The 18,378-nt window shown below is 34.6% G+C and overlaps 1 pseudogene; it reads right to left on the bottom strand.

The window, feature by feature from the left end:
• Nucleotides 1-539: 539 nt before the first annotated feature.
• LOC107854829 lies at nucleotides 540-18,017 on the bottom strand (annotated as a pseudogene).
• Between the last annotated feature and the right edge of the window lie 361 nt (nucleotides 18,018-18,378).

The following is an 18,378-nucleotide window of genomic DNA, read 5'->3' as shown; positions in this document are numbered from 1 at the left end:
GGTCCAATTATAATCATAGATGAGCATGAATTATTCTCACTACTAAAAATTACCCCTATGACGATGGTTCAAAAACTATTGCAATAGGCTTAACAACCATCTCTATAGCTCTAATGTGATGGTTAAGCATGCGTCCTATATATGAGCATTGCAATAGAGCTATCACAACGATTGGTAGAAACCGTCGCCATAGACCAACCTATAACAATGGTTATTTTTTCTTCTATTGGAACGCCTCTTTTCACCTAGAGCAACGGTTCATAACCGCTGCAATAGATTCTACTGCAACAATGTGAAATCATTGCAACAGAAGCTATTGCGACGGTTTTATAATTCTATTGCAACAATTTTTTTCTATCTATTGCAACAATTTTTAAAGCCTATTGCAACTATTTTGTTGGCTTTTGCAACATTTTTGGACTACCTATTGCAACGATTTTGTTGGCTTTTTGCAATAATTTTTGACTACCTAATGCAACAATTTCGACTACTATACCAACAATTTATGAATATAATGCAACGATTGTTGCCATATGTTGTACTAGTTCAAATATCAATTGCAACAATTTATATAAAATAGCCACCCGTATTGTAAATTAGTATTACGTACATAATAAATTATAATAAACAATTATGTACACATCACAAAACAAAATATAAGAAAATTGCTCTACGTTGATGAACATTCCTTGTGCTGAGTATGATAAGAAAATTGTCATTATCCAACTGTTTTGTCTGTATGGCTTCACGAAGGATAGTGGCATCTGCATTTGCCATATCAGGATCCACCAGTTCCTTATCATATCTATAGGACCTGACTAGACCGATTAGACTCTGCCAAACATCCACACAATACATCATTTGATTGAAGTCATTATAATCCAACTCAACATGGAGAAGCGTTTATCAATTATCACAAAGAGTGCTAATTTAACTATAATGGATCCATTATAGTTAAATCAGACATCAGCAAAGTAAGATGTCTTCGCTACTCTGAATGCACCCCACTTGATCAATCTTAAGACACTGAGGATAGTGTCTTTAGGTAATACAGAGGAAATTGGTTAAGAATATTGTATGCTTAGGCTTGAAGATCCGACTAGAAGTGACAATACGTACCTTCTGTACAGGCATAGGGACATTTGTTGTGATATCTTGTTCAAGTGAACGATTGAAAAGGCCACAATATGTTTCTCACCGCGATCAGATGATTAGGAGATGATGCACAAGCTATCTCTACTATCACTGGCAATTGGGTGATGGTTTTCTTTCTTGACTTTGAGGCTTCATTTGCTAGTCATGCATCTCTTTCAGAATGCTCGTATGTCCATAACATGACTGCTTTCTGTCACACATGTAAAGCTAAAATTAGCACTTGGAAACTTGGGAATTACCATGCTCAAATAGAGACCAAAATTGCATTCTGCTGCAGATATAGTAATCTGATAGGCATTCTAGAAACATACCAAGGTATCTTTACTATAACTTGCAATTGTACTTATGCCCAAATACTTTGAAAAAGGCAAAATCTAGAAACTATAATTCCAGCATCAAGTTTTCACAACACTCCGGATTTAACCTCTAAATAATACTAGAAATGACAATTGAAAGAAAAGCAAAGCTAAGTACGAAAAGTGACCTATAGGTAGTAACTTCTAATGAGCTAATGCAATCAAATTGTGAGTTGATTACCATAGAGAACAAAATATCTAGGAAAATAATAAAAAGGATTTTACCCTGAAATCACCAAAGAATTCAGATTAAATATCATTGATAAGGGACTTATTGTAAAGTTGGTGGTAGGTTTCTCTGATCTTTTTCCTCTGGCTTGCATTTCTGTGGCCCAACACCAATGTTAATGAATTCTCATTAGTTCCCAGTCCTACACATAACCACAAAACTAATCCCCGTCTTTATATCAATGAACAAAAAAATAAGACATTAAAATCTCTGATTTCGATAGGGATGACAATGGGGTCGTGGCTGTTTTTTCTCTTTCCCAATCAAATTGCTACTAGTACTTTTTTTGCACATGAAACAAGCAGTAGCTAATCTCTTTATTCCTATCAGTATAGAAGCAAATTGCAATTAGCAGATCAAATTTGCTTTGATCAAATAGTATAACAAAACAAGTCCCCTACTACCAAGGATGTGTCCGTGGGAACGAGATGTCCTAATTCTAGCAGAGGCAGGGGCAAATGCAGCTCAAAGGTCAAGGGTAATCAGTACTTTTGGCACAGAGTATAATTTTAAGTGTAAAAAATCACAAAAATTGCTAAATGACGTAATTAACCAGCTAGTTTGGTGAAGAAGAATGCTCATTGCACCAGAATCCGTCCTTCATTTTTACAAAATAACCATAATATCAGACATCAGGATACATACCTGGAAACCAACAGGGGGACTATGGCCTCAACCAACTTTGATGTCCTTATACTGCAAGCCTGATTCAGTCGTTACCATAGGAACCTTCATTTATGTAAAAATTCTACTATTAGTGAGGTTCACAGGTTTCCAACGATAAAGGATATGTTCATGTATATTCGCATCGTGCAACCTTTGCATAGCCTCCTAAGCTGATGGATATAATATTAAGCCTCATACGTAAATTGTGATTTTGAATTTCAAGTAAAAGATGAATTTTATAATAGATACCAATTACAAATATCTTCGAGAAAGATGATAGTGATGAAACTATTTCAGTTCATTCGTTAGAGGTCCCAATTAGTGTCCAGGTGTTTGAAGTGATACACATTGTTGCTAAGATGTTCTCTTCAGTACTGGAGGATTTTAAGTGTTCTATAGTCCGCAAAGTAAATGTTCATCGCACTAATACTCTTTCACGTGCTAAAGTAAACGCCAGAATGTAGCATGCTGCTTTCTTAGGTAAAATACATGTACACAGATGTGTAATGTGCACTTATACCTCTACAAATAAGGGATAACCTGTTCTAGTTTTACGCTTTTCAACATTTTTCCTTTCAAATGCAGAATAGAATGGTACAAAATATGTGAAAATAAAAAATAGTAACAAACCTGTAGAGGCTCATTTTCTAGTGTTGAACCAAGCATCTCATTCACCAGAACTTGACACTCTTTTGGGGTTGCAAAAATCAAGCGTACTTGTGTTGACTCATCTTCACAATTTGTCCAGTAAGCTTGCCTTTTATATCAGACCTCTCATGTGGTTTACCATGTTGGAGTACATGCTAACCAAGTAAAAAGAAAGCCGAAATAAGGACAAAGAACAGAACATCAACTTATAATACAAAATCAAAGAATTCCATATCATCTACAGCAGACATTTAGCAGCACTTAAAAGTTCAAAAATGAGAAGATAGCATCATTGTAAACAGCAGTTGCATAAGCATCCGATCACTTAAGCAGAAAAGAAGAATTTGGACAATAAACTCCACATTGTCACTAAATATCTAGCCAACTAAAGGATATCACATACAATCAGCTAAAGTCAAGCATATCAGACGTCTTAACAAAGGTGGATACATCTTAGTCAGAAACCTCTTATACCAGTTGGAATCGACGTATTAATTTTTGTCAGAACTTTTATCAGTAGGTGTAGTAAAGAGCTTTGTTCAAGTACTTGGTGGTCTGCACTGCTAAGAACATACTTGATTAAAACCAGCATTAAAGAAGACCGTTTCAGGGGAAATAAGAAGTTCCTCAAGACATTGAAGGAACGCTTAAGTTTTATTTGGCTATGCCTGACTGGTGACTAAAAACTCAGATTAGGTCCTCCAGAACTTGCTATTACAACTCAATATTGTTAAAAATATAAAGAACTCATGAAGCTTACATCTCTTGCCTTGAAACTTGCACCAAATTCCTTAGCTTATGTTGTTAGTCCTTAAATACTTAGAATCTGGTACTCACAAAGAATGATACGAATTGAAATATGATGATAAGATCACACAAAACCACGATAAGGCATTACGAAGGATTTTTAGATTTGTTTTTCAGACTAGATGTTTTTCAGAAGGTCCAGTTGATTTCCAGTTTTCATAAGCATATGTTACTTTAGACCATTTTGGCTCTTGTTATCATTTGTCTGCCAAGAACCTGAAAAAGATTAACTGAATAAAATGGCACTTCTAGTTCATGCTAAATTGCAACTTCATTGTTGGAAACTAAAATAGTAGAATAACAGTGCAACAAAGAGAACTGAATTCCATTGAAGATCGTTACAAGAATCTTCAGACAGTGATAGTGAGAATTGCAACTTAGCAAATCTATACATACATATACCAATTATATGTCCAACTATATGGTCAAATCACTAAATCAAGCACTAAGAATTCACCATATACTACATAAACATTTTTTAAGGAAAAGATACTGGATTTTGAAGTACTTATACTTGCCACATTCAAGTAACAGAATGGGATGAATACGTAACCTAAGACACAATGCGATAATATGTAACCTAAATGCTTATGGTTATCTAAACTTATATATAAGAAACATTAAATAGAAACTTCCACATAAGATGCATTTGAAAGGTACATAATCTCTGGTTACTCCAGAATTGGGAATGATTCTTGCAGGATCTTAACAGGGATACTCGGAAAGCAAGGACTCACATTATAAGTGCTTTAGTATATTCCAAGGTAAAAAATTGAAAGTTAAATCATAATGTGGGAAGTACAATTACTTTTATAGACTATGAAGCATAAGTTGTGCGGACTCTTCACTTTCTATGTTGCATCCATGCCGGACTCTCCAAAAATACATTATCTTTGGAGAATTTGACACGCACCAACTAACATTTTTGAAGTGTCCGAGCAACATTGCTACTAACCATATGCAAGGTGAAGAGTTTCTCTTGAAATTTGCATTAGTGTGGCAGATGGCAAGCATTAAAAGAGTGAAAAAAGGTTGCAAATCAAATCAAGTTTATTGACAAATTAGTGTGTATTCAGCCATGATTCATGAGTAAGCTCAACCTTAAATCTAAACCTAAAAGCATAAAATCAACTTTATTTATATTTCAGGTCAATATATCATATTTTTTAAGGTTTATACCTTGTTAAGTATAATTTGACCGAAAGGCAGCTATTGCTAATGTCTAAATTTAAGGGAACAATTCATCTACTGCACAAAGGTAAGGTCCGTCTGCATACACCCCACTCTCCTTAAATTCCTATTGTGGGACTATATTGGGTTGATGCATTTGTTCTTCAAATTTATTTCACATTTAAATCAACCAACAACACATATATAATGATCAACCTTTACCATATCAATACAAACTTCTTCCACAATACATAGCAGGGCATGAAACCAAATGAAAAGCAAAAGTTAAACTTATTGTTACCATCAAACCAAAAGCAGTTCTTCTTCAGTGAATCAATATTTTCCCATCTTGATCAACTTTTGAAGGGGAGGATTGGGAGACTTTGTTCATGCCAGAAGAAGTAATCCGGTCAACCTTAGACTTCACAACCACAAGCCTGTCATAGTACGGCTATAATAAAAAAGAGAGACTACCCAAATTGAAATTAAGATACAAAAATTAGGTCAAAATCGAGAAGAATACACTAACCTTAAAATTCCCAAATTGAAGAACACCCCAAAACAGCAAGTGGGTTATCTATGAAATAGCAAACAACACTTAGAGATTGAGAGATAAATCATAAAAATCAACAAAATTGATTGTTTTTCGAATTTTCACTAACAAACTGAGAGCTCAAAATGTATCAAAATTTTACTATGAGTAAGAAAATCGTTACCTTAATCTATTGTCGAGATTGCTGTGGAAGGAAGATTGAGAGCTCCAAATGGATCCATTGTTGTTCGCCATTACCTTAATCTCTTGCTATGTGACTCTAATTCGTTACCTTATAGCTTGTAGAATTGATTGTTGTTCTAACTAGGGCCAAGATTGTTTGCTATTCGTCATCGTCATAATAATCTCTTGTTGTTCGCTTTCGGTTTGTTTCTAACTATGTTCAAGAACTGATTGTTGCTTTTGGTTCGATTAGATTTTGTTCTGAGGGTTTCTATTGAGAAACAAAAATAATGTTTTAATAAAATAGAAAATATTATGGCGACTTGAATAAAATATTATGGTTGCGGCGGGGGGGTGAATAGATAAATAATGTAGATATCTGGTGCAACGGATTATTTTTTTTAAGTGTCGACATAGGTGCTTTTTTGACAACGGATTTCAATAGCATTGCTATGCATATACCTATTGCAATAGTTCATGTTCAGTAGTGATGGTCATAACACTAAATTTTAATAGTACAATAATTTTTTTACAATGGTTGAAAGCGTTGTCATAGATAGTCTATAGCAATACATTTGCAACCGTCGCTAAAAAGTCTGTTGTCATAAACCCAATTTTTGGTAGTGTTTATAAGTTCCTTAAGATGAAGCCTCTTATTTTTTAGGTAACTGAGTTGGAATATACTTACAAATTTATTATCGATTGTCATGAAAAGCTTCACAAGTTGGGAGCATAGAGAGGTATGGAGTAGAGTTTGTTACTTTTTAGTTTTAGAGGCATACCAAAATATGGTAAAGCGCATTCATTGAGTGTAAAGTTGTAGGTTTGACTCCATTGACTTGGACTTAATTTTATTCTATCTTTTTGGAGAAATATGTGTCATGTGCTCTGAGGAAGAGGAAGAAAGACAAGTTCAATAGACTAGAATAGAAAAGTATCTCAGCTATGACCTATGAGGTAAAATTTCATACATTGTCTGGATATTCTTTATAGTTTTTGACTACTGAGGATGAGAGGATGAGATTGTTAAAGATTCAAATACATGTCTTATAGTTTTTGTACTTTAAATGATATCTTTAGGTAAGACCTTGAATATAGTGGATTTTGTAAATAAGGGTGGAAGCTGTAAAGCGGGTGGTTACACCAAGTTAGGCAAAAAAGGCTCGAAAGCTAGAAAATATAGTGATTCTCATTCTCAGGGCCAATATTTTTAGGTCTAACATACCCTCCCTATTTGGTCCATAATGTTGGTGTCTACTTAGGTTCCGTAAGGGGATAACCAACTATCTTCAGGCTTTGGTGGTTATATTCTTTCATCATTGTTAGCTTACTGACTCACCCAAGATCGGATATGATGTGACTGCTATGGGGTTTCTCATATTAAGAGAAATTATCCTAATTAAGAAAATCTAGTGAGTTAATCTAATAGTAGACTTCCCAAGCCTTTGTTTCAACGGGTAGGAAAGGTGAAGATGGCGATAAGGGTCGTCAAAAAGGTAGACATAGTAGTCATCTGGCGATTAAAGATGGAAACCAAGCCAACCAAGGTGGCGGTCATATAGATCGAAATAGTGCATAGTTTGGTAGGGGTGGCAATCAAATGGTGGTAAGGCCTACTTTTATGATTTTCTAGGCAGGCTTGAGGTTGAGGATTCATACAAAGTTATCACAATTACTATGCTTGTTTATGACCATATGACTACTATTTTTATTCATTTGGGTTACACATTCTCATATGGTTTTGTTAAATTGACTTGAGTCTAGATATGTCATGTGAAATGCTTGATACTCCTATATATGTCTTTAAACCAATTGGGGTTTGGTAGTTGTTGATCAAGTTTATTGAATTTGTTTTGTATTGTTCCTGGATATCAGACTTAGGTTAATTTAGCAATTCAAGACATCATAGATTTTAACATCGTATTAGAGACTGTCGTGCCCATGGATACGCTAGGGATGGATAAATTTAAGTAGGAGGGTGATTATAAACATGATCCTTTGAGACTTATCTCTTTTATTTGAGCCAAGAAGTTAGTTGGGAAGGGGTGTTGGGCTTTTTTAGCTCATTTTTGTAATACTAGTGTTAGGTCCCTCTTATTTCATCAGCCGTGGTGGTATCTGCTTGGTATGCCACTTTATCTTGACATTAATTTTTTCATTGATCAAAAGCTAGGAACTTACCCCATCTCTATCCCTCCATATTGAATGGCATCGGCTGAGCTAAGGGAGTTAAAGGCTCAGTTGCAAAAATGGTTAGGTAAGGGGCTAATTCGCCTGAGCTATTCTTTGTGGGATGCTCTCTTTTTTTGTTAAGAAGAAGGATGGTAGTCTACGTATGTGCATACATTGCCATAGTTGAACAAGGTTATTATTTATTACAAGTACCCATTACCTAGGAGAGATAATTTGGTTGATCAGTTCCATAGTAGTTTATTTTTCTCCAAGACTGACTTGAGGTCTACATAAAACCAACTTAAGATACAGGTTGAAGACATACCTAAGACTAATTTCTAGACTTGCTATGGTCATATGAGTTCTTGGTGTTGTCTTTTGGTTTGACTAATGTCCCAACTACTTTTAAGGGATCGATGAATGGAGTGTTCAAACAATATTTGGATTCCTTTGTAATCATTTATATCTATAATATTCTTGTGTAGTCCAATAGTATAGATGAGGACGAGGCTCAGTCGAATATTGTGTTAGGGTTACTTAATGATGAGAAATAGAAATTTATGAGGGGGTGAATTGAAAACTCTTTCTGAGTCAACTGATTATCCTTGACAGTCAACTTACCTATACGTTAGTATATCGGATAAAACAAAATAGTATTAAAAAACATAAGTAAAGAAGTAAGAAAAAGACAAAGATTTATCCTTGTTTGGATAACCGGTATGGTGCCTACTTCAGTCCCCTTGGGTTATAAAGGCTTCCTTTAGATCTTTCAAAAAGAGATAATCAGACTATAGATGGGATAGTAAATTTTTGAATCTTATTTTGTTATTCAGATCTTGTGACACAGCCTCAATTGGTATAACTAAGTTGACTCGATCCTTCTCTTTTTATAACTATTATAAATTGAAAATTACAAAGCTTTATGAAGACTAATTATTGAGACACACTAAGAGTTTCCTGTGAAGTTACGTGCTGTGTTTGGTCTTCAATCATCCTCTTTATAGCCTTCAACTAATCTGGCTTCTTTGCTTTATTAGGAAAACCCTAGGGATTTCTTCCCAATCAAGGATTTGAATTAATCCCTTGGTTGAGGATTCACATCATATGGTACATCCATATCAGATATGTCCATATGTATGATATAACTTTTCTTTCTCGGACATAGAATCACACTCATACATGTCCATGTCAGATATGTCCATGTAGAGGGTGTGATCTTCCTACTTTTGATGGTTCATTGAGAGATATGCTTTCCATTTTAATCCATGATTATCGATTGTATTTCTTGTAATTTGGGATGTAATGAGATCTTTTCCTGATTCTATTCCAAATCCAAATTCGAATTTCTTATAGTTAGGGATCTTGTGAGATACTTCTCCAAGTTTAGCTCTGGGGATGATCCTTCTTGCCTTGATTATATCTTCAGTGTATCCTGCATGATTTTTGTTATTAGTTTGTCATTATTAAAACATATTATATCAATAAAGAAAGCTAACAATCTCCCCTATTTTGATAATGATAAATAATAAACATCAATTGGCTTTCCTATGCTAATAGTTTATTGTCTCCCCCTTTCTTACTGACTCATTTTTGTCCGCATCAGTTGACTACTATGTACCTTTAGTCGGCTAACTCCCCTTACTTGGATAACTATCTGATATTTGACCTACTTCCCATTTTGATATAATAAAAAAGAACAGAGCATACAAAAGGAAACAGATAGAGCAAGCAAACAGAGAACCAGACAATATAAAAAGGGGGAGGATGACAGAAAGTGTGGAAAGACGAGTTAAGAAATATCAGTTACAGACTAAAAGAAAAAAAAGGACATAACCCATTTTGAATATGTAGTTCGGAGATCAGCTTTTGGCCAGAAAGTAGGTAAGAGTATTTTCCATATTGCGACAGAAGAGCTCATAGGACTTTTTAACATTCTTTGAGAAATTAGAGTAGTAATTCTGGACTAATCTGGCAAGCTCGTTGTTGGAGGAGTTGGTCTCGGATTTAATGGATTCCATGCAAACAAATAATCTATTGAACATCTTGACACTCTCCTGGTTAAGTCCATCAATTGTTAGGTGAATCTTGTAAATGTAGTAGTCCTTCTTTGATTGCCTTGTGTCGATCCATGATTTCCTCAATTTCCTTTATAAAAAGGATCACATGATTAAACAAATTTTTGCTTACCTTGGGAAGATCACTCTGTGCTTTGTCAGAATATTTCTTGCACCATTCAGTGTCGAGCAAAACATATCCTATGCTGGAAAATATTTTAGAGTCATATATGGCTGAGACTTCCACCATAAGATGCTCAGAGAGATCAATGGAGTAGTATAGAAGGATTCTGGTGATCAACAGTCCATAGGGTAAGCTAGTAGAGGCATGAGCATCTGTATCACTCTCCAACATATATTCTCAAAACTATATAGCCCAATTGATTTTGTATTTTTTGACCATACAATTAAACACAAACACATCTTGACAATTCACATTGCTAAGAGAACCTTTTTGAGTGATTAGGGTGGTGGCGATAATATGAGCCAAAATCCTATACTTAAAGCAGAGTGATAGAGGACCAAAGGCGGATAAACTAATTTTTGGATCAAAAACAGCCTTTTTAGGTTCCTTGAAGCTAACCTCACAGTTATCTGGCCATGTACCATTCATAAATGGGATGACCCCAGAGATTTTAGTATCAAAAACTTTTTTAAACAAGAAGTCATTAAGAATGATTCTTGTCCCAAGCACAAGAGTTACAACTCACCGCTATATTGAAAAAGGCAAAAATTTGCATAAAACATACATAAGGGTACTCATAAACTTCCATATCACAGAGACGACTTACCACAGATAAATCTTAGGCTTTGAAAAAGGAACTTACATTACGGTGAGATTTCTTTAACTAAGAAAGATTCACAATTCTATCAGTTACAACTGAACAACTTTTGAAAAGCAATGAACTTTTCCCATTGCAAGTTAGTCCGGAATCTATACATGTCCTCTGGTGGAAGGCAATCAAAAGAGGAAGGATGAGTTTTACCAACAGACAAATTAGGAATGGGAGCAGAACATTTTTTATGGACAGTTGATTGTGGGGAATGAGAGGAGGCTTCCTTAGAGGACCCAGAGATAAGAACTGGGGCATGAGTGGAAATCTGAAGGATCTTTTGTAAGATTAGCCATAGATCATGTTAGGGTCATATAGTAATGAGAGTAGTTGGGTTAGGAAAGAGTATAAAAAGGTGAGAAGGTGAAGCGATAGTAAGCTGAAAAGAGGTGAAGTGAACTGAGGTGACTTATGACGTGAAGAGACCATAGTTGTTCGGGAAAGTGAAAGGGTAAAGTGAAAGTAATTAAGGGAAGAAAGAAAATGTGGTGTTAAATTGGGTGATAAAAGGCAATGAGGCTGAGTCAGACGGGTAAAATTTAAAACAAAATATTTTTGTAAAAGATTTTTGCCAAAATAAAGGATAGTACAATCAAATGTCATTAATGCATGTAATACTAAGGCTTTTTCTTTAAAAACAGAATCTTTCTTCTAATAAGAGTTTAGTAAAATATCAATAAGCTGATTTTCAGAATCAACAAACTATAAGGAAAAATCTCTATTTTCTACATGATCTCTAATAAAATGACGCTTGATATCTATATGCTTAGCTCTAGAATGATGCACTATATATTTTGGCAAACTAATTGCACTAGTATTATCACACATGATAGGCACATGATAGGCACAGATTCAAAAGATAAATTAAAACCAAGTAATTGATGTGTAACCCATAGAATTTGAGTACCATAGCTTCCAATAGCTATGTATTCATCTTCGGTAGTTGATACAGCAATTAAAGTTTGTTTTTTGCTATGCCACGAGATGAGGGCTTTACCAAGAATCTGGCATGTTCCGCTAGTATTCCTTCTATCATTTTTTTCACCTCTAAAATCAACATTTGAATAATCAATTAAGTCAAAATTCCAGGAGTGAGGGTACTATAGCCAATATTTTTAGTCCCGATGAGATAGCAAATGATTTTTTTATCGGTGGTCAGGTAGGACTCTTTGGAAGCTGGTTGAAACCTTGCACCTTTACAAATATGAAACATAATATTTACTCGGATTATAGTCAATTATTGTAGTGATCCAATAATCTCTTTGTATGTCTTTTCATCAACATCTTTTCTAGATGTGTCTGAATCAAGATTTATTGAGGGACTCATTGGAGTTCTTAATTCCTTCCCATTTTTTATTCCAAATTTTTTATTAAACTCCTTGGTATATTTGTCTTGACTGATAAAGGTACCTTTGGGAGTTTTCTTTATTTATAATCCCAAGAAGAATATGAGTTCTCCCATGAGACTCTTCAAACTCCCCCTTCATAAAATTTGCAAATTTTTGTACAGAAAAGTGTTAGGACTACCAAAAATAATATCATCAACATAATTTGTATAATGAGTAGAGTCTATCTTTTGAGTAAAAAAAGTAGTATCTATTTTACCTCTTTAAAAATTATTGTTTAATAAAAAGTACTGAACGTCTCATACCATGCCTTTGAGGCCTATTTATGATCATAAAGTGCTTTTGAGAGTTTGAAAACATGGTTTAGATTAGATGGGATTTTGAAACTAGGAGGTTGTTTTTCATAAGCTTCTTCATGAATTAACCCATTTAGAAAAGCACTTTTAATATCCATTTGATATAACTTAAAAACTCTTAAAAGAAGCAAAACACCAATAAAATTCAAATTAATTCTAACCTTGTTACAGAAGTAAAGGTTTCATCATAATAATACCTTCCTACTAGGAGTAGCCTTGAAATACTAACCTGGCTTTATTTCAAATAACCTTACCTTCTTAATTCAATTTATTTTCATAGACCCATATAGTTCCAATAATTGAGTAGTTTTTAGGTCTTTCAACAATATTCCAGTCTTGATTGCGTTCAAACTGATCTAGTTCTTCCTTTATGGCCTCATTGTAAGATTTGTCTTTGATAGCCTCATCAACCTTTTTAGGTTCAATTTGAGACACAAGAGCTAATGATGCTTGTTTTCTTAATGATACTCTTGTCTGCATCTAGTCATTTGGATTTCCAATTACGAATTTATTTAGAGAGCTTGCACTACGTCTCTATTCTCTTGGAACATTAGTTGTTGTTACTTTAGTAATAGAAGCTGACTCTAGTTGAGCCATAGTCAACTCAGAGGTTATTGTTTTAGGTGTTATATTCGGTGTGACTCTTTACTATAAATCATTCACCTATTCATCATTAAAGCTCATAGACGAGGGGTTAGATTCATCAAATACAATATGCATGGATTCTTTGACACAGAGAGTCCATTTATTAAAGGCTCTATAGGCACGACTAGTGGGAGAGTACCCAAGAAAAATACTTTCATCGCTTTGAGGGTCAAACTTTCCTAAGTTAATCTTACTGTTATTGTGGATGAAGAATTAACATCTAAAAAATGAAAATAGCTGACATTGGGCTTCTTTTCTCTTCACAGCTCATATGGTGTCTACTTTAGGATCAGTTTAATGAGGCAAATATTGAGAATGTGATATGTCGTGCTTACTGCCTCTGCCCAGAAGTGATTCAGTAGATTTTACTCTAGAAGCATGGTTCTTGTTGTCTCTTGGAGAGATTTGTTATTTCATTCCACCACACCATTTTGTTGAGAGGATCGAGGAGATGAGAAGTTCAGAGAAAATCTGTTTTGAGCATAGTATTCCTCAAATGCTTTATTTTTTAATCCTCCTCCGTGATCTCTATGAACATAAGTAATGAATTATCCTGCTTCTTTTTGTATTCTTCTATAAATGATTTTAGAATTAGCAAATATTTCATGCGTGTGAGCTAGAAACACTACCCAAGTAAACAAGAATAATCATCAACAATGAGAAAATACATCTTTTTCCACCAATGCTTATGGTCTTGGTAGGACCAAGAAAATCTATATCGATTGTTTGAAGGGGTTTGGTGGTACTGGTGATGTCTTTGACTTTAAATGATGTTCGTGTAACGCCCCAAGATCCCATCCTACGACGTCACACAATGCTTAAGGCCACATGCGGCCTCAAGCTAACTCTCTGAGCCTGTCATTACTTCTATAACTCACTATGACAATAATCAAGATGTAATAAGGAAGAATAGTCATGTCATGAACATACTGGAATACAAAAAAAAAATACTATCCTGTACAATCAAAATACTAAAGTTCTGTATATACCGGTACTCTAGTCTGTCAAAGCCTCTACTACATAAGACTGAGGAGCCATTGGGATAGATCCACAACTGACTCATACTGAAATGAAAATAAACAACCATCTACTATCAAGACAAAAATCAAGGACATAGGTCCTTAAACCATGAGGACTCACCAACTATACGAATGTAGATGGAGGTACTCGAAGATCATTGTTGCTGCTGAGACTGAGCACCTGAACCTACATCACGAGAAAATATAGAACACAGAAGAGTATGGGAATCAGTACTTGGGAATGTACTGAGTATATGGGGATGGATGAAACATTTTAAATAATATCATAAACATATAAGAAAATCATGCATGCTGACAATAATACCTCCTTTTGCTTGAATTATCTAAAACATTATTCCCATAAAGCATTAGTAATAACACATGCTTCATAAATCTCATAAATCATTTAACTCAACTCAAACTCTTTGACTCATGACTTAGAGTGACTCGGTAACTTAAGGTACTTAGATGATTATGGACGTGGGAGTTTCTTATAACCGACATAACTACACCATATGAGCCGCATGGAATCCAAAGTTTTGCCCTCCTAAGGAGATAACCCCGCATTGGTGGGGGTGTCGTACTCTTGCCAACGAGTACAACCTCAATTTCTCAATCACAATCCCATACTCGGCCTCTGGCCCACAATCATCAATATCAATCCTATGGTGGTACGTAGTTTTGGGGAAATACAATATTTCCCGCTCAGTGCTAAATACTCCTCCCAGACTTAGCTCAGAACGCATTAGGAAATCCATCTTAATCAATATCAACTCATGGTCTATTATAAAGACCAAAACATAAATATATATATATCTTATCTGTTAATCATAAACATCTTGTGGATTCCTAACTCAACTCAACTCAACACAATCTTTCTCAACATCAAGTACATTTGTTTATCAAATCATTTCAAATATCAAAAGCTTCAAGGAAACATCATAAGACTCATTCTTGATTCTCAAGTTCGAATAGCATTATGTAGTCAATAATCAACTTCTCATGGAAAGCTTAAATCATGACACTTATCTCAAATTGTTCGAAAATCATCAATTCATAATAAGAATATTCAACTCATGGCATAAATCCTCAATTCAAGAAATATAATGGTAAATATATCATAATATCAAACTTAACCAACTCAAACTTCATAAGTCATTAATAGAGAAATTTGGGTGCAATCCCACTTTGCAAAGTCATGTAAATCAATAATAGCAATTAAATCTTTATGCACAAGAACGAAAGGAGTGTTCTTGTTCAAACCCCACATACCTTGATTATGGATTGGAACGAAAAAACTTGTTATAGACTCCTTTTCCACTTCTTGAGTTAGGGTTCTTGGTGCTTTTGATTTGGGTACCTTGAATCTTAAACCAATTTGTGAAATTTATGGTTGGATTCTTGATGTTCTTGGAAGATTTGGATTGGACTTTGAGAGAAAAACCCTAGTATTCTTGATGAAATGGAAGAAGAATGAATTTTTCTTCTTTACTTGGATATATATAGAGGGTCAAAATGAGTGGAAAAGACCAAAATACCTTTTTAAAAATACCCCTTAATTGCTGAAAAAAGATGGCTGACAATATCCGTGACAGACCATCAGACCCGTGATAGGACATCACGAAATATCGTCACAAAAGGGTAAAATTTTTTATTTTCTGCCTAAGGCTGATGAAGTCATCAGACATGTCATCAGAAAGTGACGACATCATCAGAAATGGGATAAAAAATGTAATAGCCCGTCAGAAACGTCGTCAGCCTTTTCCAGATTGATATGCTGGAGTAAAATGGCTATAACTCTTTGCTCCGATATCGAATTTTGGAAAAATAGGTATCATTGGAAATCTAATTCAATTATATATCTGTTGATATGTCATGAGCTCAAAAATTCCAAGTATAATGAGAGATATGCTCATTTCAAGTTGACTATACCAATATCCTCTCCAAGAATTCAATCGGTAAGGAATGTTTTGATTCACCCAATTATTAGGACATCTTTAAGGCCTTAATACACACCATCCTTGATCAGAAAATAACCCAAAATCTAATAATTTATTTCTTATGAGCTTGATTCATGGTAGCACTATTGGTTAGAGTCTCGGGGTATTATAGTCCGAGTCTATTTACCAAGTTGGCAAGCATCTCTAATGTGATCCTTTTCAAATTTTAGTTTTGACAGGCCTTTTACCAATTCATGTCTAGAAGGTAATTTGATGGAATTTATGCTATCATGCCCGAGTTTTCTGTGCCACAACCATTGTTGGTTTGTGAAGTAAGCATGTTAGTGTAGCAAAATCAGGATTGTTTAGAACATAATTATTATCAACACAATCATTGATAAGATAGACATTTCTTTTCTCATGATTAATGGAGAAACTCTCACCTATGAGGGATACTCCAAACCTTTCATCACATAGCTGACTGATACTCGGTAAGTTATGTTTGATTTTATCTATGAGATATACTTTAATGAGTTTGCAAGTGGACTTGAGCTTGACTAAGCTGACTCTGCTGATGTCACCTTTAGCATTATCCACTAATATGACTAATCCTTCTTTAATTTTCTTTAAAGAGCAGAAGTTCTCTTTTTTCTAGTCATGCGTTTGGAACATCCTATATATATGATCCACATTCCTTTTTGTAGCTTCGATAGACATCTTCTTGCAAAATAAGAAAATTAATTTTGTTTAGGTACCCAAGTGATCTTGGTTCCTTGGGGATTAGATGTAATCCATTTAGGTCTCCAAATCTACACTTCTTTAGACCTATGTCTGTAGTTATGTGATTTGTACTCTTTTTTACCACAAGTGTAGCAAACTAGTCCATGAAAGGAGAATGAAGTTTTAGCAAAGTCAAATGAATCTAATGAAGAGTTTGATTTAGCTCTAAGAGAATTTGATCTTATAAAATTATGTCATGGTGATTTTATATTGTTGTTTAACTGCATTTTTACATCATTAAGTTCTTTTTACAGCAGATCAATTTCAATTTAACTTGCCTCAAGTTAAATTTGTTGGTTCCTTCTTACCTCTTAAGGCTTTCATTTTAATTGAGCTTTCTAATTTTTCTTTCTTGAGCAATTTTGTTATATTTATCAATAATTCTTTAAAGATCATCAGTGATCATATTGATATTTGATTGAAGGAGATTGTAGTTATGACAGTTGAATAGTCTTACCTCACTAGATTGACCCATTACCAGGAAACACATATTGGTTGTTTCTACATCATCCTCAGTTTCGTCTTCATCACTCCACGCTCTAAAGTTTTTGTTCTTCTTTGACGATCTTCTCCTTAACTCTGGACAATTTTGTTTGATATGACCAGGTTATTACAATAGTAGAAGTGATCATCATTCCTTATGAATTCATTGTTCTTATAGCCTTGAGGTTTCAACCTTCTTTGTCTTAAGATTTGTCTTGCTCCATAATTATGAGAGTCGTTTCTTCATTTTTTCTTCATCTAAATGCTCTTATTCCCTGGGTATTACAGCATTGAAGACTATAGGGTTCTTCTTTTTCTCCTTGCTATACCCGTTATTATGATTTTGTTCATAGGCAATAAGGTTACCTCTTAGTTTATCATACATTATGTTTTGAAGATCCCCATCTTCTAGAATGGTAGCTTTAGTTTCCTAAGCTTTTGGGAGTCTCCTTATGAGCTTTTTGACTTGAAGGTTGTTTGAGTAGATCATCCCTAAGGCTCATGAGAACATTGACTCCACGCCTTCATTTTCTTCCATCTTGAAAAGCTCATATTCATTGACTAAAGCCCTGATCCTTCCCCCTTTTACTTTGGTAGTACCCTCGTAGGTAACTTCCCATTTGTCCCATATTTCTTTAGCCATTTTGCTGGTTGGTATCTTGTCATATTCTACTCCGCTAACTGGATAATAAAGTAGGCTTATAGCTCTTGCATTAGTTTCAATTACCTCTTGTTATTCCTTAGTGATTTGAAAGTTCTCAAAGTCATCTAAGACAAGGTTTCTTAATTTCTTTTCCTTCTATTTATCCTTGTCTTTGAGCCTGGTATGGGGTTTGGTCCTTTCTTGATGACCACCCAGACTTGAAAGTCATTTTACTATACAAAAATCTTGGAGTTGTTCTTCTAGTGAGAATAGTGTTGTCCATTAAAGTATAGTGGCCTTGTTGAGGAGTGGTCGTCTTGAAAAAGTGCTCCTAGAATCTGATAGTTAGCCATTAGATCTT

This window comes from Capsicum annuum, chromosome 1, assembly GCF_002878395.1.
Source record: "Capsicum annuum cultivar UCD-10X-F1 chromosome 1, UCD10Xv1.1, whole genome shotgun sequence".
NCBI classification, from domain to species: Eukaryota; Viridiplantae; Streptophyta; class Magnoliopsida; order Solanales; family Solanaceae; genus Capsicum; species Capsicum annuum.
The sequence above is the reverse complement of the archived record's forward strand: the minus strand, read 5'-3'. Positions and strand labels throughout refer to the sequence as shown.